Source organism: Cyprinodon tularosa, unplaced genomic scaffold (assembly GCF_016077235.1).
Source record: "Cyprinodon tularosa strain WSP-4 unplaced genomic scaffold, ASM1607723v1 ctg848, whole genome shotgun sequence".
NCBI lineage: Eukaryota > Metazoa > Chordata > Actinopteri > Cyprinodontiformes > Cyprinodontidae > Cyprinodon > Cyprinodon tularosa.
Genome location: NW_024039616.1, coordinates 29,771 through 46,087, shown reverse-complemented (window position 1 = coordinate 46,087; position 16,317 = coordinate 29,771). Strand labels below are relative to the sequence as shown.

Genomic DNA, 16,317 nt, shown 5'->3' with positions numbered 1-16,317 from the left:
TTTGCTCAAGATCTATGGTGTAATTTTGGTGCGACCGAACTAATTGTGTAGTTCAAACAATGTGCACTGCACTACTCTGGCAACGCACTCTGGACCTCTTCTCTGCGTGCTCAGCTTCATCTCTGCTCCCTCTTGGCTCCATAGGATTAACTGATGTAGTTTTGTTTACAGCTGTTTGACACTTCTTCACTGGGCTCATCCTGCATCCTCTTTGTTTATGCTTCTGACTGGATCGGTGGAGTCACGTGATTCACCATATGCTGCAATGTCTTGAAGGGGAAGGAAATATCAGCCACTAGCACACAGGAAAAACACCAGAATTACTTTTATTAATTTTACCGACATGGGAAAATTGTCACCGTTGTTGTCATAGTGAATGACGATAGCGGTAATAACCCGGTTTATCGCCCAGCCCTATCAGAAGGTTTGGCATTGACAACAATTTAAAATCAAAGCCACCCTCTAATGTTTACATCACTCTGTGTGCTTTTATTTTGAAGTCTAGATTCCCAGGTGGAGACAGGAAATGCTGAGTGGTTGCCGAGGCAATGGCGGCTAGAAAATGATGGATCCAGAGGCCACTGATTTTCTGACAGGGAATCTGTTCAGTTCAGCATTGAGATGGATTAGATATTGGAAACAATCAGCCACAGCATCTTCTAACCAGAGGCAGTGACTATAGAAAGGAGGTGTCCTGCATTTCAGATGCAGTGCTTACACCCTGAACCGCATCATCAAATAGTATGAGCTTCTGCAGAGTGAAGCTGACACCCCACTGTTTCTTTAGCGCAGGTTTGAGTGTTTAAAAAGGCCATTTGCTAGAAAAAAAAAACACGAATAGACGAAAAACCATAAAATGCGCTACTGTTATTTGATAAATGTTAAAGATAATCTTTTTTAGGTCACCCAGAGATCAACTATCCCCCATTTAAGAATTGAATTGCATCTGAATTGCATCAAAATCATCTAGCCTACTTTTTCACTGCTACTTAATTTCTGCAGGTAAAACTATCGTTTGTGCTGATTTGGTTTTTAAGATGGAATAATTTTTAATTACGGCCGATGACATCACCATCCCAGCAGGGATTGGTGCTGCTCTAAATGATATAAAGTTATTACATAACATCAAATGTCATTCCTGTGCTGGTGTTGAATATAACTGTGGGCATGTTTACCTTATTTAGTGGCTGGAACAGAATAGAAAATCCATTTGTCGTCTGATAATTGGGAAACTCTGGTGTTTACAGCAGCAAAAAAGTTAAAGAAAAACTGGTCACACAAATATGGACCTTAGAATTTTTTTTTTATATGTGTAGAACTGAGATGATTTCAATCTGGGATGGCTGCCGTTCAGTCTGTCCATAAAAAGGGGGGGCATTTAGCACAATTCTTTGTGCTGATTGGGTGACGTGCCAGCTAATATCCACATTCCATAATACACTTTCAGCCAATCGTAGCGGCAAATCATGACATTTTGTATGCTGATAAATCAAACCTTTTCCAAACTCAAGCACATTTACAAATGCACAAAGTGCTTCTCTTTGCTACTTCTTTAAATGAGAAATTGTCGCTATTCTAGCTTAGACCAAGTCAATTGTTATCTACAGGCGAGTCCTCCAGCGTAACCATGTTAGTAATGTCCCAGCAAGGCCCTGCTGACTGTTGTCATTCCTACATGTCCCGCCCCAACAAACCTGCTCACATGTCATTGGTTCGACCCGCTGGTGGTCCCCACACGGATGTATTAGTGGGAGTCTTTCAACCTGGATTTGTTCTGAGACTGAAAACTCAGATCCTCCAATAATCCAGATTGCAGCGCCAGGTTAGACGGCCACCGCGCCCTGTCTGAATGCACCATCAAATAGACATCCCTAGTGAGACATTCACCATTCTAGTGCCCACTGACAGCATCATGCAGCAGACATTCAGCGTACGGCAGAGACTACAAGGTTAATATGTAGAAAGTTTCCTCCATTTTCAGAGCCTCTAGTACAGGGGTTGGATACCTTTAACACAGAAAGAGCCATTTGATCCGGTTTCCACGGAAAAGAAAACACTGGGAGCCGCAAATACTTTTTGACATCTAAAATGAATTTATTTATGAACGCATTTATTAAATAGAAAGAAAAAATATTTTTAAAAAACAACAACAACTTCCCTTTCATGCTTCGGGGTTCACCCCAGCCGTACAGTACACTTATTAGTGCTTTGACTACCCTTTTGAAGATGGGCTATCATCTTATCTAAAATGAAGATAACACTGTATATATTGCTTTTTCTTACCTTTACACTTTGTATAAACAACTAAAGTGTTTTGCTTATGAAATTCAGGAAGTGCTACAGAGAAAATAAAATTTTATCTAATGAACACATTGTGAACATTTTGAATTCTTGAAAAAATAATAAAATGTCTGAATGTCTCTTTCAAATAAATTAAAAAGCTGAACTTAAATTATCCATGTAGCAAACAAAAGCAAAAAAATGCTGTGAGCTGTCATCCTTATATCGCCTTTGGGCTTTCAGAGCATGTTGAACCTGAATTTCAAAAAAAAAATTGGGGAAAAAAGAACTGTGTCACTAAACAATGAAAAATAAATATTTGCAAAATATCTGCATAAATATTTATTTAACCTGATTGATGGGACTTCTGCTCCTGAACCTCTGCGCAGGGCGTCTGCAAATCGGGTCTGTACGAAGTCACTCTCATCTTTACGCAGGACTGTAAGCTGTCATCTGTGAGGCGTAAGTGGTGTTTGTTTTTAATGTATATATGTATGTTTTTAACATACATATGTGGATCCGAAGATCGATAGGACTCCAAAGGCATATGTCTTCATGTTCATGTAGGTGTCAAGGATGGAATTCCATGTTTCAAACATGAGTTTGTCCGGTCTTGGAAGGTTCTCAATATCCCTCCATTTGTGATTCTGAGCAAGAGTGGCCTTCTGACGGGCAACATCTTCAAGGTCCTCTGTCAAGCGTTTGAATTTGGACACCCACATATCTTTGTCAGCTATGTCAGCCAGCTCCAGCTCCAGATCAGGTTGACTTACACCTGCAAATGCAGTAGCATTTAGCAGGGATGGATTGATGTTCAGGGGAGTGACGGGGAAGGACAATGTGATTTTTTCCTCTCTGAACTCACGGAATCGTTTGCGAAACGATGCTTGCATTGTGGTGATTGCAGACTGCAAATACTCTGAATTGATCACCTTGTGAGCTTGTTTGAACTCCCTTAAAGAGGGGAAGTGAGACAGTGTGCCTCTCTGTAAATCTCTGGCTAAAACTGTCAGTTTCCATTAAAATGCTAACACCTCCTCCAGCATGTGTAGTGCTGTGCCTCCTCTCCCCTGAAGAGTTGTGTTCAGCGTGTTCAGGTTCGCTGTCATGTCCACCATGAAGTGCAGCTTTTCCAGCCACTCTGGCTGTTCCAGCTCAGGAAAGGTGAGCCCTTTGCTGCTCATGAAAGTTTTCACCTCTCCCAGACATGCAGCAAAACGTTTCAGCACCTCTCCTCTGGACAGCCACCAGACTCTATTGTGTCGCAGGAGATCAGAGTATGTGCTGTCCACCTCATCCAGTAACGAACGGAACTGGTGGTGATTTAAACCTTTTGCCATTATTTTATTGAGGACTAAAATATTAAAGAACTAACACAAATAAAATACACTTACATTAAATACTTACTTTTTTTTAGTAATTTATTTTCCCAAGCCACTCAGAGCCGCAGTATAAGGATGAAAGAGCCGCATGCGGCTTCGGAGCCGTGGGTTGCCAACCCCTGCTCTAGTAGAGCTGAACCAGAACAGTGTAAAATAGCAGCCAGCAGGTCTGCAGCTCTCAATCATTCACTGGTCACAGCGAGGAGAGGAGCTGCTGCCTGATATTCTGACCTTCAGCTCACAGTCAGAGCCAGCAGAGAGACTGATCTGCACAGGTTACATCTCACACATGATCATCTATCAGGTGTCTGCTGGACGTTAAACTCTGACCAACTCTTCTCTGCTACCTGAGCTCTAACATCAATCAGTCTTTGTGATCATATCTGTGATGTTCTCTGTCTAGGTGGTTCCCTCAGCAGATCTTTGCTCTCAGCATCATCTGGGATCTGGGCTGCCTCTGCCTCATGACTTTATAAACTAGATGTGGTTAAACATTAAAATCTGAAACTGCTTTAGTCTAAATTATAGGATCGTATTTCTTCCAGCTCACCAGATGTATAAGACTATATATATATAAATCTCTAAATTATTTCCAGAACTAATGTTTAATAATCTTCTCAAGTCTCTTTGGATAGAGACTTAGATGAAAAGAATCAGAGCTTCTTAGGATTTTTTCCTCTAATTGTCCTTTCCTCTCATTCGTCCAATTAGGATAGAAATGTTTCCTTTTATTGTTTGAATTTGTTTTTCTCCATTTCCCTTGAATATTTTAATATTTTAGTTACATATTCTGGCATTATAGGACAATTTTGAAGGTTCTCTGTTTAATCCGTATTATCAAGCCTGTATGGGGTGATAAAACATGTGCAACAGTGCAAACCATGAGTTAAACTGTTATAACCCCAAGTTTAGTTTTGTTAAGATTTCAATTAACCGCTAATCCTTCCTATATGCTTCTGTCAACAAATGGTTCTGTAAGTGCTGCATCAACCTGAGTATGGCCAAAAGAAATGACGCTCCCTGCTAAGGTTCATTTTATAATGGCGATAGACATGTTTCCATAAGTATTGCATTTCAAAGTATCAGATTACACAGGGTTCCTACAGCATTTGGCAAGTTAAAGACTTTTTAATGCCACTTGAAATAAATAGTTAACACCAACTTCACATTAAAAGTGTTTCCAATTTTGAAAAAACTATCCATATAAGCTAAAAAACACACAAATAACAGATCTATTTTAAACGACCACTGAACTGAATTCACAAACAGTTGCCGCTGTTGTTGATGTGGGAGTTGGCTGTGGAGACATTGCCAGTGATGGGACTAACGGCGTTGAAAGTAACGGCGTTACTAACGCCGTTACCTTGTTTTAGTAACGAGTAATCTAACTAATTACTTTGACTGTAACTATAACGCAGTTACCATTGCAGACACCCCGTTACTGCGCGTTACTCAGGTCGCACAATGAACCTTTTTTCATGATAGGACTCGTGCGCAGCTGTGTGAAGCTGACACCCCACCCACGTCAAAAAACTCTGCAAATAGACTGAATGGTTAGTGCAACGTTAGTGCAGATTTGTGCAGAAAAAAATATTGTTTGTGCTACTTTTGTTTAAGAGATATTAAAGATTATTTTTTAGGTCATCCAGAGGTGCGCGCCTTGTCATGAGAGAGGGGAGGATGAGAATGGCTGATGTAAAGTGAGATTCCGTCTGTCAGTTGGGTAGGTGGGTGTTTCCGCTGGTGGGTGTTAACGTACAGCACACACAGAGAGATGGAGAGTGAGGAGGATCCAGCAGCAAAACAGCGTTTTCCACATGGAAATACTGGTGTTACGTCGAGCCGCGTTTCCTCATCACATACGGTTTCCTCTGCATCTCCACACAGCGCAGGCGGCACGAGTCACCGTGCAAGCGACAGGAAACGCGCATGCTCGCTAAAGGCGCGCCACAGTCGCCCTGTGCTCGCGCCACAGGAGAACTATGGAGAGCGTGAAGGATCAAATGAAAGGGAGAAAGATGGATGGATGGATGGATACTCTGCCTTTTCAACCTACTGTATTTTTCATTTTAAACATTATTTGATGGCCTTTGTGGCAGGGATGGAGATCCATATTTTATGTCACACACAGAGTATAGATCTAGATAGATAGATGTTGCAGTATCTATGATAAACCCAAACACACAGGATTCCAGAATTAGACATCCCCAGTTATTAATTTCATATACTCACCAGATCTGAATGCCCTGTTAAAAAACTTCACATGGCGTTCCCCCCTGATGTCATTTACGTTGAGTTGCAATAAATGCTAAACTGTCTGCAGGTTCTTGTCTTTGTCGTTCGCTCTATTCAGCTGGCTTTGGAAACACACGGCGAGAAGGTGGGGGCTGGGTGGTGAGGGTTACGGGGGCGAGAAACGCAAAAGTAACGCAATAGTTACTTTTGCTAGTAACTAGTTACTTTTATTGTGGAGTAACTCAGTTAGTAACTCAGTTACTTTTTGGGAGAAGTAACTATAACTAATTACTTTTTCAAAGTAACGTGCCCAACACTAGACATTGCAGAGACAAGGGTGGAACAGAACTGAGAAATACCTGCTGCTTCTCTGTAACTTGATTTATACTTTTTTTTATTGAAGCATGGTTATGTTATGTTATTCCATGCCACAATGCAAGAGGAACAATCACAAACTAGCAGTGGGTCGACATAAGGCCAAGGTGGTGAGGAAATGGAAAAATGCAAGGAGTAAGTTTGTTCAACAATGGTCATGAGGGTCAAAAAGAGCGGGGATCCAGGTGGAGAAAGGGTCCAAGTGTTCTCGCACACCTCGCTCTTCTTGCTGGTCCATCTTCAAGAGTCGTTTCCAGAATGGCGGTCATACAAACAAAACAAGCCAGTAACTAACCAAACAGGAAATACGCATAGTGTAGAGCAGATGTAGATCGGACCAATCAGAGGCCTCCTTTCTAATGCACCGCCTGCAGTCACCTACAATTTTAGTGAGGCGCACCAGAGTGTCTGCGGCAGGGCAGGGGCATATCTGCGTTAACTCCGACACACACGCAAACGACCTGGTTTCTGAGTATAAATCAGCCTTTACAGGAGAGCCATGTGCTCCCAGAGGTAGTCGCACGGGGAGGGGTAGAAGAGGAAAATCAACCCAAGATCCAGTGCCCTCTTCCGCCAACCTGTTCCACACCCACAGTTGGAATGCAGTGGTACATAGCAGATGAAGATGATGTTGCTCCCCTCCACTGGTTTTCATACCAGCAAGACAGCCTGGACCACAGCAAAGGAGCAGGATTGCTTCAACCCCAATGCACTTTTTTATTTATTTGTTACAGACACTGTGCTGGTTACTTTATTGGCCAACACAAATCAATATGGTAAAAAAAAAAGCTATATATATATTTAACATGGGGTGTCATGCCTTTTGTTAAAAAGCAGCTAAAAAGAGTTCGGGTTTATAATTAATCAGAGTGAGACATCTCGTTTTTGTTAGAGCTTTAAGGTAAATACGTTAGGTAGTTAGTGCTCTCATATCGAAAATATCTTTAACGTATTTTTTTTTCCTTTTCTCTGGAAAATCCCGTTTCAGCAAGTTAGCTACAGAAACGGTTCATGTTGAAGTTAAATGCTCTACACGCGTCTGCCTTGGAAAATATTCGTCTTTGGGAGTATTGTTTTGCTCAGAAAACACTTGAACATGTGTTGAAATAATTTTTTGTAGAGTATGAGAAATGTCTCAGATAAATTTGTGTTAAAGTTAAGCTAACTTAGTGTAGAATGTGCTGAGGATGTTTAGATCTGAATATTAGTCAGTGATTAGTTTTTTCTTCTGTGTATTTCAGTTACAAAATAAAAAAGGATACCAAAAGCAGATTATTGAATAAAGATTCTTCAAGAATGCAAGAAAAGCAAGCCTTGTGAGGAGAACTTTTTTCATGTTGTTCGCTGGCTGTCTAGCTTCTCATCGTCACGTGTTGTGAGGACAGCACATGGGGAATTTGAACTACATTACACTATAGCACAAAAAAATAAAATGGTACCACCGCTTATTTTATCTCTTTGTGGACATCGCGGTTGTGAATGTCGACATTCTTTACTAGCAGTGTGAGACCGGTTGCTCCATGACACAAGTGCAGTTTAGGGAAGAATTTATTCAGGAGTTGGCAGACAATGGATCAGGTTCAACATCTCAACCATTATCATTGCAATTCACTCCTTCCATGGCAATTTCTCATAAACCTAAGTACTTATCTGAGGGATTAAATATTCACAAAAGATATGCTGGCACTGTAGACACGAGGAGCTGTGTACAGTGTCACAGAAAGGCACCAGTGGATCGTCAGTCTTGTAACGTGCCCCTCTGTTTTCTGCCACAGAGGAGCTGCTATAACCTCTGGCACACAGAGAATGGACTGTGAAAACTGAGGCAACAGGCTGCTTTGTTTTAGTTTGTTTCATACGGACACTTGAAAAGCTGCACTACTTTCTATAGATTTTAATATTAATTCAGCTATATAGTTGTTACATTTTGTTATATACACTGATTCTGTTTTTATTTAGTGTTTGCTTTTGTTACATGGACACTTGAAAATGAGCATGCTCACAACTTTTATTGATTTATATGTTTTTACATTTATAATCACTTTTTTTATGCACCTTCAAAGAGCTGCATTTTTTTATTTCAGTTTGTATTTTGCTAACTGAATATATATAGTCTTATACATTTGTTTACTTATTTTTTTGGTTTACAAAGTTTTATGTCATTATTTGTGCTCTTTCCAAATTTGTGCATAAGAATAAAAAGTTCACTTTAATTTAGTTCAAAGTAGTTTGTAAATTTTTCATTATATGTTCTAAAATATATCTAAAAAAAGATGAATCAAGAAACCATACGATGAGTTGAAATCGGGCCTGAGTTCACCAGTCAATCATCAGTGGAAAATACTTGCTACTTAAATGTGGCCATCAAAATGCTTCAGTGTTATTCTATGGGTCAAATAGTTGTTTGCATTTGACACAATCTAGCACACTTGGAGAGGTTTGGAGACGCTGGTGACACCAAAAGTTCACTGTAGCAGATCTACTACAACTTGAACTGATGTAGCTGGATGTCTGATATTTTCTACATTTGTGGTTGACGTCATGTTTGAACTGATGCAGTTTAGGCCGCGTTTTACTCACCCAATTTTCAGAAACTAGAAGGTGTTAGCTTTTAAATGATGCATCCCTCATGTAATGTGGTCTTACAGTTACTAAATTACTTGCTTTTCCAATTGGGTATGCAAAATAGTCAAGGATTACTTAAAGTTAGGTGGGTTTTAAGAGGTTAGGGATCCGCAGGAACCTTGTTATAAGATCCTGATGGAAAGAGCAAAATTTGAAAATACACACAAGTTTCACAAAAAGGTTTTTAGGCTTACATGTATTGGTTTTTGAATTTGAAGAGAAAAAAATGTGACAAAGATGAGATGGAAACATGTTTGTTGTATCTTTTTAGGGGGGCACACTCTATAAACAAACTTTTTATTGTCTCTGACTTAACAATGGCTCTGTGACTACACCTATAATGCTTAGAAAAGAAAAAATATTAATAAAATATGAAAACCAAAAAAATCTGTTAGTGTAATAGTGTAATGCTGCATCCATTCACTCAAAATTTTATGTTAAATCTGACGTCATTTAGACTAGTCAGAATTGAATTGGAGATATCTGAAACTAGAATTTTGGACAGTCCAAATATAAATACACCTATAGGATACATCGGCGTATATATGGATTTTCTTGGTAAGTTCATCCACTGACTGTAAAATTACATGTGAAACATCTTCCCACAGCCAGAAAACTGCTTGTTTTAACAGCCAACTGCTACACCCGTAGGCATTTTTATGGCACGTCTCCATGGGAATGGGGAGTACCAATATGGCAGCCAGTGGGTTCACTTTTTTCGGCCAAACAGCAATCCAGTGAATTAAAAGAGATCAGAGCCCATACTTGCAGCTCATTGCCCCCAGCAGGGATACAAACCCAGACTTCCTGTTTGCAGGACGGGTGGCACACTGTGTAAGTTTTGGCCACTAGAGGCCGTAGACCTGTAACTTTCAAGTCTAGCGCCCTTAGTTGCCACAAGAGCCTCAGTAATGTCAAAAGTCAACAAACAGTCAGCCGGCAAGCATCCTGTGTCTTTTGATCGGGAACAGATGGTGTAAACTTTTTTTCTTGCCTCAGCCATGACCAGTAGTCGAGCATGCAGAATAAATAGTAGAGCAAAAGTCTTAGCTCCATGACTGTATAAGAGCCTGTTGATGTAAAGCGATACGTTCTTCCAGGTCACATTACCTGACCAATGAAGGTGCGTCTTCTCCCAACTTACATAGGCTGCAGTGATGGGACTAACAGCGTTGAAAGTAACGGCGTTACTAACGGCGTTACCTTGTTTTATTAACGAGTAATCTAACTAATTACTTTGACTGTAACTATAATGCAGTTACCATTGCAGACACCCCGTTACTGCACGTTACTCAGGTCGCACAATGAACCTTTTTTCATGATAGGACTCGTGCGCGCCTTGTCATGAGAGAGGGGAGGATGAGAATGGCTGATGTAAAGTGAGATTCCGTCTGTCAGTTGGGTAGGCGGGTGTTTCTGCTGATGGGTGTTAACGTACAGCACACACAGAGAGATGGAGAGTGAGGAGGACTCCAGCAGCAAAACAGCGTTTTCCTGATGGAAATACCGGTGTTACGTCGAGCTGCGTTTCCCCATCACATACGGTTTCTCCTGCATCTCCGCACAGTGCAGGCGGCAAGAGTCACGTAACAGTCGCCCTGTGACAGGAGAACTATGGAGAGCGTGAACGATCAAATGATAGCCTATATGGAGAAAGGGAGAAATCTGGATAGATGGATGGATGGATGGATGGATGGATGGATGGATGGATGGATGGATGGATGGATGGATGGATGGATGGATGGATGGATGGATGGATGGATGGATGGATGGATGGATGGATACTTTTCAACCTACTGTAGTTTTTATTTTAAACATTATTTGATGGCCTTTGTGGCAGGGATGGAGATCCATATTTTATGTCACACGCAGAGTATAGATCTAGATAGATAGATGGATAGATAGATGTTGCAGTATCTATAACAACCCAAACACACAGGATTTCAGAATTAGTCATCTCCAGTTATTAATTTCATATACTCACCAGATCTGAATGCCCTGTTAAAAAACTTCACATGGCGTTCCCCCCTGATGTCATTTACGTTGAGTTGCAATAAATGCTAAACTCTCTGCAGGTTCTTGTCTTTGTCGTCCGCTCTATTCAGCTGGCTTTGGAAACACACGGCGAGAAGGTGGGGGCCGGGTGGTGAGGGTTACAGGGGCGAGAAACTCAAAAGTAACGCAATAGTTACTTTTACTAGTAACATATTTACTTTTATTGTGGAGTAACTCAGTTACTTTTTAGGAGAAGTAACTAGTAACTATAACTAATTACTTTTTCAAAGTAACATGCCCAACACTGATAGGCGGTATATCAAATGGGGAGCCCAGCTTGTATCATTGATAGTTTAGAGCTCTGTATGTTGGCCTGAAGAATCCTTTAAAATATGATTTGAGTGGTGGCCTAGTGGTTAGGGCATTGCACTTGGAATCCAGAGGTTCTGAGATCAAGGCCCACTCCTACAGACTGCCACTATGGGCCACTAAGCAAAGACCCTTAATTTAGTTGTGCTGTACTTGTGACAGTGATACCACAAAAGAAAAAAAAATCCCATATGCGTCAACTCTTCAGGTCATAAAGTCCACAGTTTGCCTTTAATATGATCTTCATCAGTCAGAACCACAGAACCTGTGTGAACTACTGGACAGCAGAGTTGGTTTGGATCATTTCAATGATCAAAAAACATATTTCACACCAATTATAAGGATCATTTTTAATGTTGTATGTGGAACCTGGAAAACACAGCATGACAGCAGCTTCTACGGAGGAAATATTGAGATATAAATGGAAGAAGAAGACCTGCTCTGATATTGGGCTACATATTGCCACCAGTGGCAAATGTTGAAAAATGTTAATGGGGTCACAAAGAGGGGGCAGGAATTTTTCTGGTGTCTCTAGAGAAAAATACAGCATAAAAGTGCATATCCACACGTTTGCTCTGCTATATGTAGTGAAGACCATGTGTTGTCTTCCTTTGACTTTCAGTAATTTTCAACCCTTTCTATGCCCTAACCATAACCATTTCAAAATACCTTGTGAAGACCAGCAATATATCCTCACTTCACCACAACTGCTACTCCATGTAATGGAGAAATTGGAAAAAGTTGTTAAAGGTATAAAATGCATGAAAATACAGCATACAACTAGTATTTACGCAGATGATGTATTACTTGATCTCCAGCACTCAAAAACTTGCCTCTCCCAAGTAATTAGATTACTAGAATCTTTCTCAAGATTCTCAGATTACTCTATAAATTGGTCTAAATCTACAGTAATACCAATTAATTGCTCTCTACAGAACTCGCTAGATTTACAACTGCAATCAGGAAATATCAAATATTTTGGAATTACTGTCATCTAAATTAGCTGATTTACCAAAACCTAATCACACACTGCTTTTAAAAAATATAGAAGAGGACCTAGAAAGATGGAGATTTCTTCCAATCTCACTTATGGGTAGTTTAGCCTAAAAAAAAACTGGTTTGAATGTTTCTGACCAAACAATCAGAAACAGAGTTCACGAGGGTGGCCTGAGGGCCCGACGTCCTCTAGTGGGCCATGTGCTCACTGCCCGGCACCATGGAACTCGATTGGCATTTGCCACAGAATACCGGAATTGGCAGGTCCACCACTGGCACCCTGTGCTTTTCACAGTTATGAATGCTGGCATACCATAAATAATAAATTATGAACAGTTCAGTTTGTGCCTTCAAGTGGTTGCCCATAGGAAGACGTTACTTGGAAACGGCTCCAAATGACACAAAACTCATATGAGTGAGTAGAACATGATGTAATAACGTGGTTTCCCCTTTAAGCATACTAATGTAGGTTTACAAATTCCAAGTTATATATTAGAGTTCCTAGAGTTAAACCCCCCCAAACTACTGTCTGAACTATAAAGGACACTGACTAATCTAGATGATACATTATCTCTTCCTATTATGAAATGGGAGGAGGATCTATCTTTTTTTTAGCTTTGAACAAAACATCTGGGCTCAGATATGTCTAAGAACTTTTAACATCAATAGAAACCACAATTTAATATTAATACAATACAAAATCATCCACAGAGGGCACTATACAGGTCAAAGATTATTCAAGATGGGTTTTGCACAATCTAACATCTGTCCATAGTGCACAGGCAATCATCTTGATAACTATATTCATGTGTTATGGTTATGCACGCCAGTTCAGAAGTTCTGGGTACAGGTATGTAAGGACTTATCACTGTGCCTGGGTTGTAAAATCTCACTTACCCCTTCAGTTTGCTTGCTGGGTTACTTTGAGGGAAGCTCTCTGGCAAAACAAAAGTGAGGTACTACGACCAAAGCCAACCACCAGTAGTAAACAAGGAGAAGAAGCGAAGCAGCGTAGCCGGGTGTAGCAGAAAAAAATCAGTTGTTGTGGAGAATTGTGTGGGTATGGCGAGTGGGAAAGAACAGGAGTTGGAAGACGCGCCAGCAGCACTTTATAGGTCTGCTGTATGGGACCACTTTGCATTTAGAGTGACCTACGATGGTGGTGGAAAGAAGGTTGTGGATAAAAGTGCAACAGTGTGCAAGCATTGTGCAACACGTTTTGTTTATGCTAACAGCAACATGACCAGCAAGTCAGGCTAACAATCAACATATACCGAACCGAAAACCATGACCATGAAACCATGAACCGAACCGAACCGTGGATTTTGTGAACCGTTCCACCCCTATAACTAATCACAACAAATTTAGGAAAATTTTAATACTGACTAACTATAAGATTAAAATTATGTTAAAATAATCTAAAAATTGATATAAAATTTGAATTGCAGACAGCAAACAGACATTTTGAATTGAGAAAGCTTCCTGGATGGGAAGCGAAATGTTTTCAAACTTGGAAAACAAAGTCCATTGGATTTTGTTTTTTAACTTTTTTGACTATGACCTGAATGACTGAGAAACTTCACCAGCATATTGTACTCCATTTTGGGAAGGACACACTTCGAGTAGTGCGCGACTATTAGGGCTGGGCGATAATTCAATAACGATATATATCGATCGATAGACGTGTGGCGCAATAGAAAAAAATAGGCTCGATAAAAGTTCGATAAAGAAATGCAGTTTTCCTTCCTTCTCATTGTAGCCTAGCATGTAGGTTTATGCTAGTCACTACTTCCTCCCAACCAATCACAATCGCGGACCCAGGCACGCCGTCACAAAGCGCCGCCCTCTCAAACCACAACACAGAGCACATGAAGATGTCGCAGCAGGATAGGCAGAGGAAATTGTTCCAAAGAAGGGTTTTTGTAGTTCGGCAGTCTGGCAGTATTTCGGTCATGGCAAGTCGGAAAAAAAACAAACCACAGCCATCTGTAAAATGTGTCGGGAACCAGTGAAAACGAAGTCTGATAACACAACCAACTTTTTTTTTTTTTATCATCTCAGCCGCTCACACCCGCAGGAGTATGAGCTCTGTAGGCCCCGACGCGGCTCTCCTCCGAGGAATCTTCGGGAATTTCGGGAAAATATATATATATATATATATATATTCAGTTATGGGCAGTTTACCACGTAGTTCTAACAACTGAGAGAAAAATGCTGAGGGGCCAGAAACTTCAAAGTAATAACTCAGGTTAAAGCAGGAAACTAAGCTGAACCAGGTTTATTTGTTATATTTATTTTGGTCACTTTAGTTTATCCTTTGTCAGTATTTAATAACATAACTCAGGTCTTTTAAGTTATTTTTCTTTAAAACAATTCTGTTATGGTTAAAAAAGTTGGTTAAATAAATATTTAATTGGAAGTCTGTGTTTGTGTTCTTTATTAAAATTAAATCATTTAGCAATATCATAAAAAGTCCAGGCAGAGCTGCACATAAAATATGGTTTCAAATCTTTTCAATAATTATCGATATCGATCAATATGCATTTTTTTTTATCGATAAGCTTTTTTTCTATATCGCCCAGCTCTAGCGACTATGAGAAATTGCTTAGGAATGTGCAGATTATAGGAACAATCTTCGTTTCAATTTGAGACAAGACAGCAAAGACTTGTCCCCAACAGCTTAAGACTGAAGTCAAATTTCATAGGGCACAGGGCAGAAGAGATTCTTAGGAATGCATACAAGCTGCTTAGTGTAAAGATAAGACAGACTAACTTCACCATTGAAGCTCACAAAATAGATCAGACAAGACAGAAGCTGTCCAAATTTCTCCCTGAAATTTAGTCTGAAGAATTTTTCAGGTTTGTTGATAAGGTTAAGATTTCACAGCACCAAAAAAAGTAGAAAAAAAGAGGCAACAAGCTAAATTCAATAAATTACAACATAAATCAGCATTTAAACAAGATAACAATATACCACAGTAGGGACCCACCAACATTGAGGTTCAGGAAAAGTGGGATAAAAAGCTGTCTAACAGACAAAACTAGAGATGGATGTTCTGAGTAAAGGCCTGAATTTTGCCATTTCTCCACAAGAAGTAATCATTGTGGAACTGATCACTGCCACCGAATCTGACATCAGGAACAACAACCTGGCTGAAACGGAGGCAGAACAACTCAGGATGAATGTAACAGCTACCCTGTCCAGCCCCAAACCACCTCCTTCTAATCTCACACTACAAGAAAGGAAAGTCATACCTTTTCTTAGCCACGACCAAAGCATCACAATATTACCAGCAGACAACGGAAGATGCACTGTGGTCCTCAACACTTTGGATTACCAGGACCAAATTCCCACTCTACTGAGTAACACCCACACGTATGAATCTTTAAAAAGAGATCCAACCAACGCCTACAAAAAGAAAATCACGGACTACCTCATGCAACTAGAAAAGACAACGTAATTAACCATTCAGTTTATCTAAGATTAAATCCAGGTGAGCACATTCCATGCTTATATGGACTCCCAAAAATTCAAAAGGAAGGAACACAACTTAGATCCATTGTCAGCAGCAATAACTGAGTAACTTATAACATTACAAAACAGCTTAATAATATTTTAGCCCCCTGTTGGGAAACACACCACATCACATAGAAAACTCCAAAGACTTTGCTAACAAAGTCAAACATTTAAAGATGGCACCAGGAGAAACCCTGGTGACTTTTGATGTTACTTCTCGTTTCACATGCATACCTATATCAGAGACAGTGGAAACAGTGAGGAAACACCTTCAACAAGACAGTGACCTAAACAACAAGACTAATTTTACTCCATACCAGATCTTCATACCAGTTTAACACACATCTCTGCAGCTTCTCTACTGTTACCCATTCTTTACTCCATCCAGACAGTGTCTTGCCCACGACCAAAATCTAATAAATTAGAAAATATTCCTAAAGGAGTAAATCATGATAATCTAATTAAAATCACAATAACTCCAATTGGGGAAAAAGTTAAAATGATTAAATGTGGTCTGTTTAACATAAGATCTATTTCCTCTAA

At 40.0% G+C, this 16,317-nt stretch overlaps 1 pseudogene; it reads left to right on the top strand.

Annotated features, from left to right (window-relative positions):
• The first annotated feature begins 376 nt into the window (after positions 1-376).
• On the top strand, positions 377-16,112 carry LOC119775052 (annotated as a pseudogene).
• The last annotated feature ends 205 nt before the right edge of the window (positions 16,113-16,317 follow it).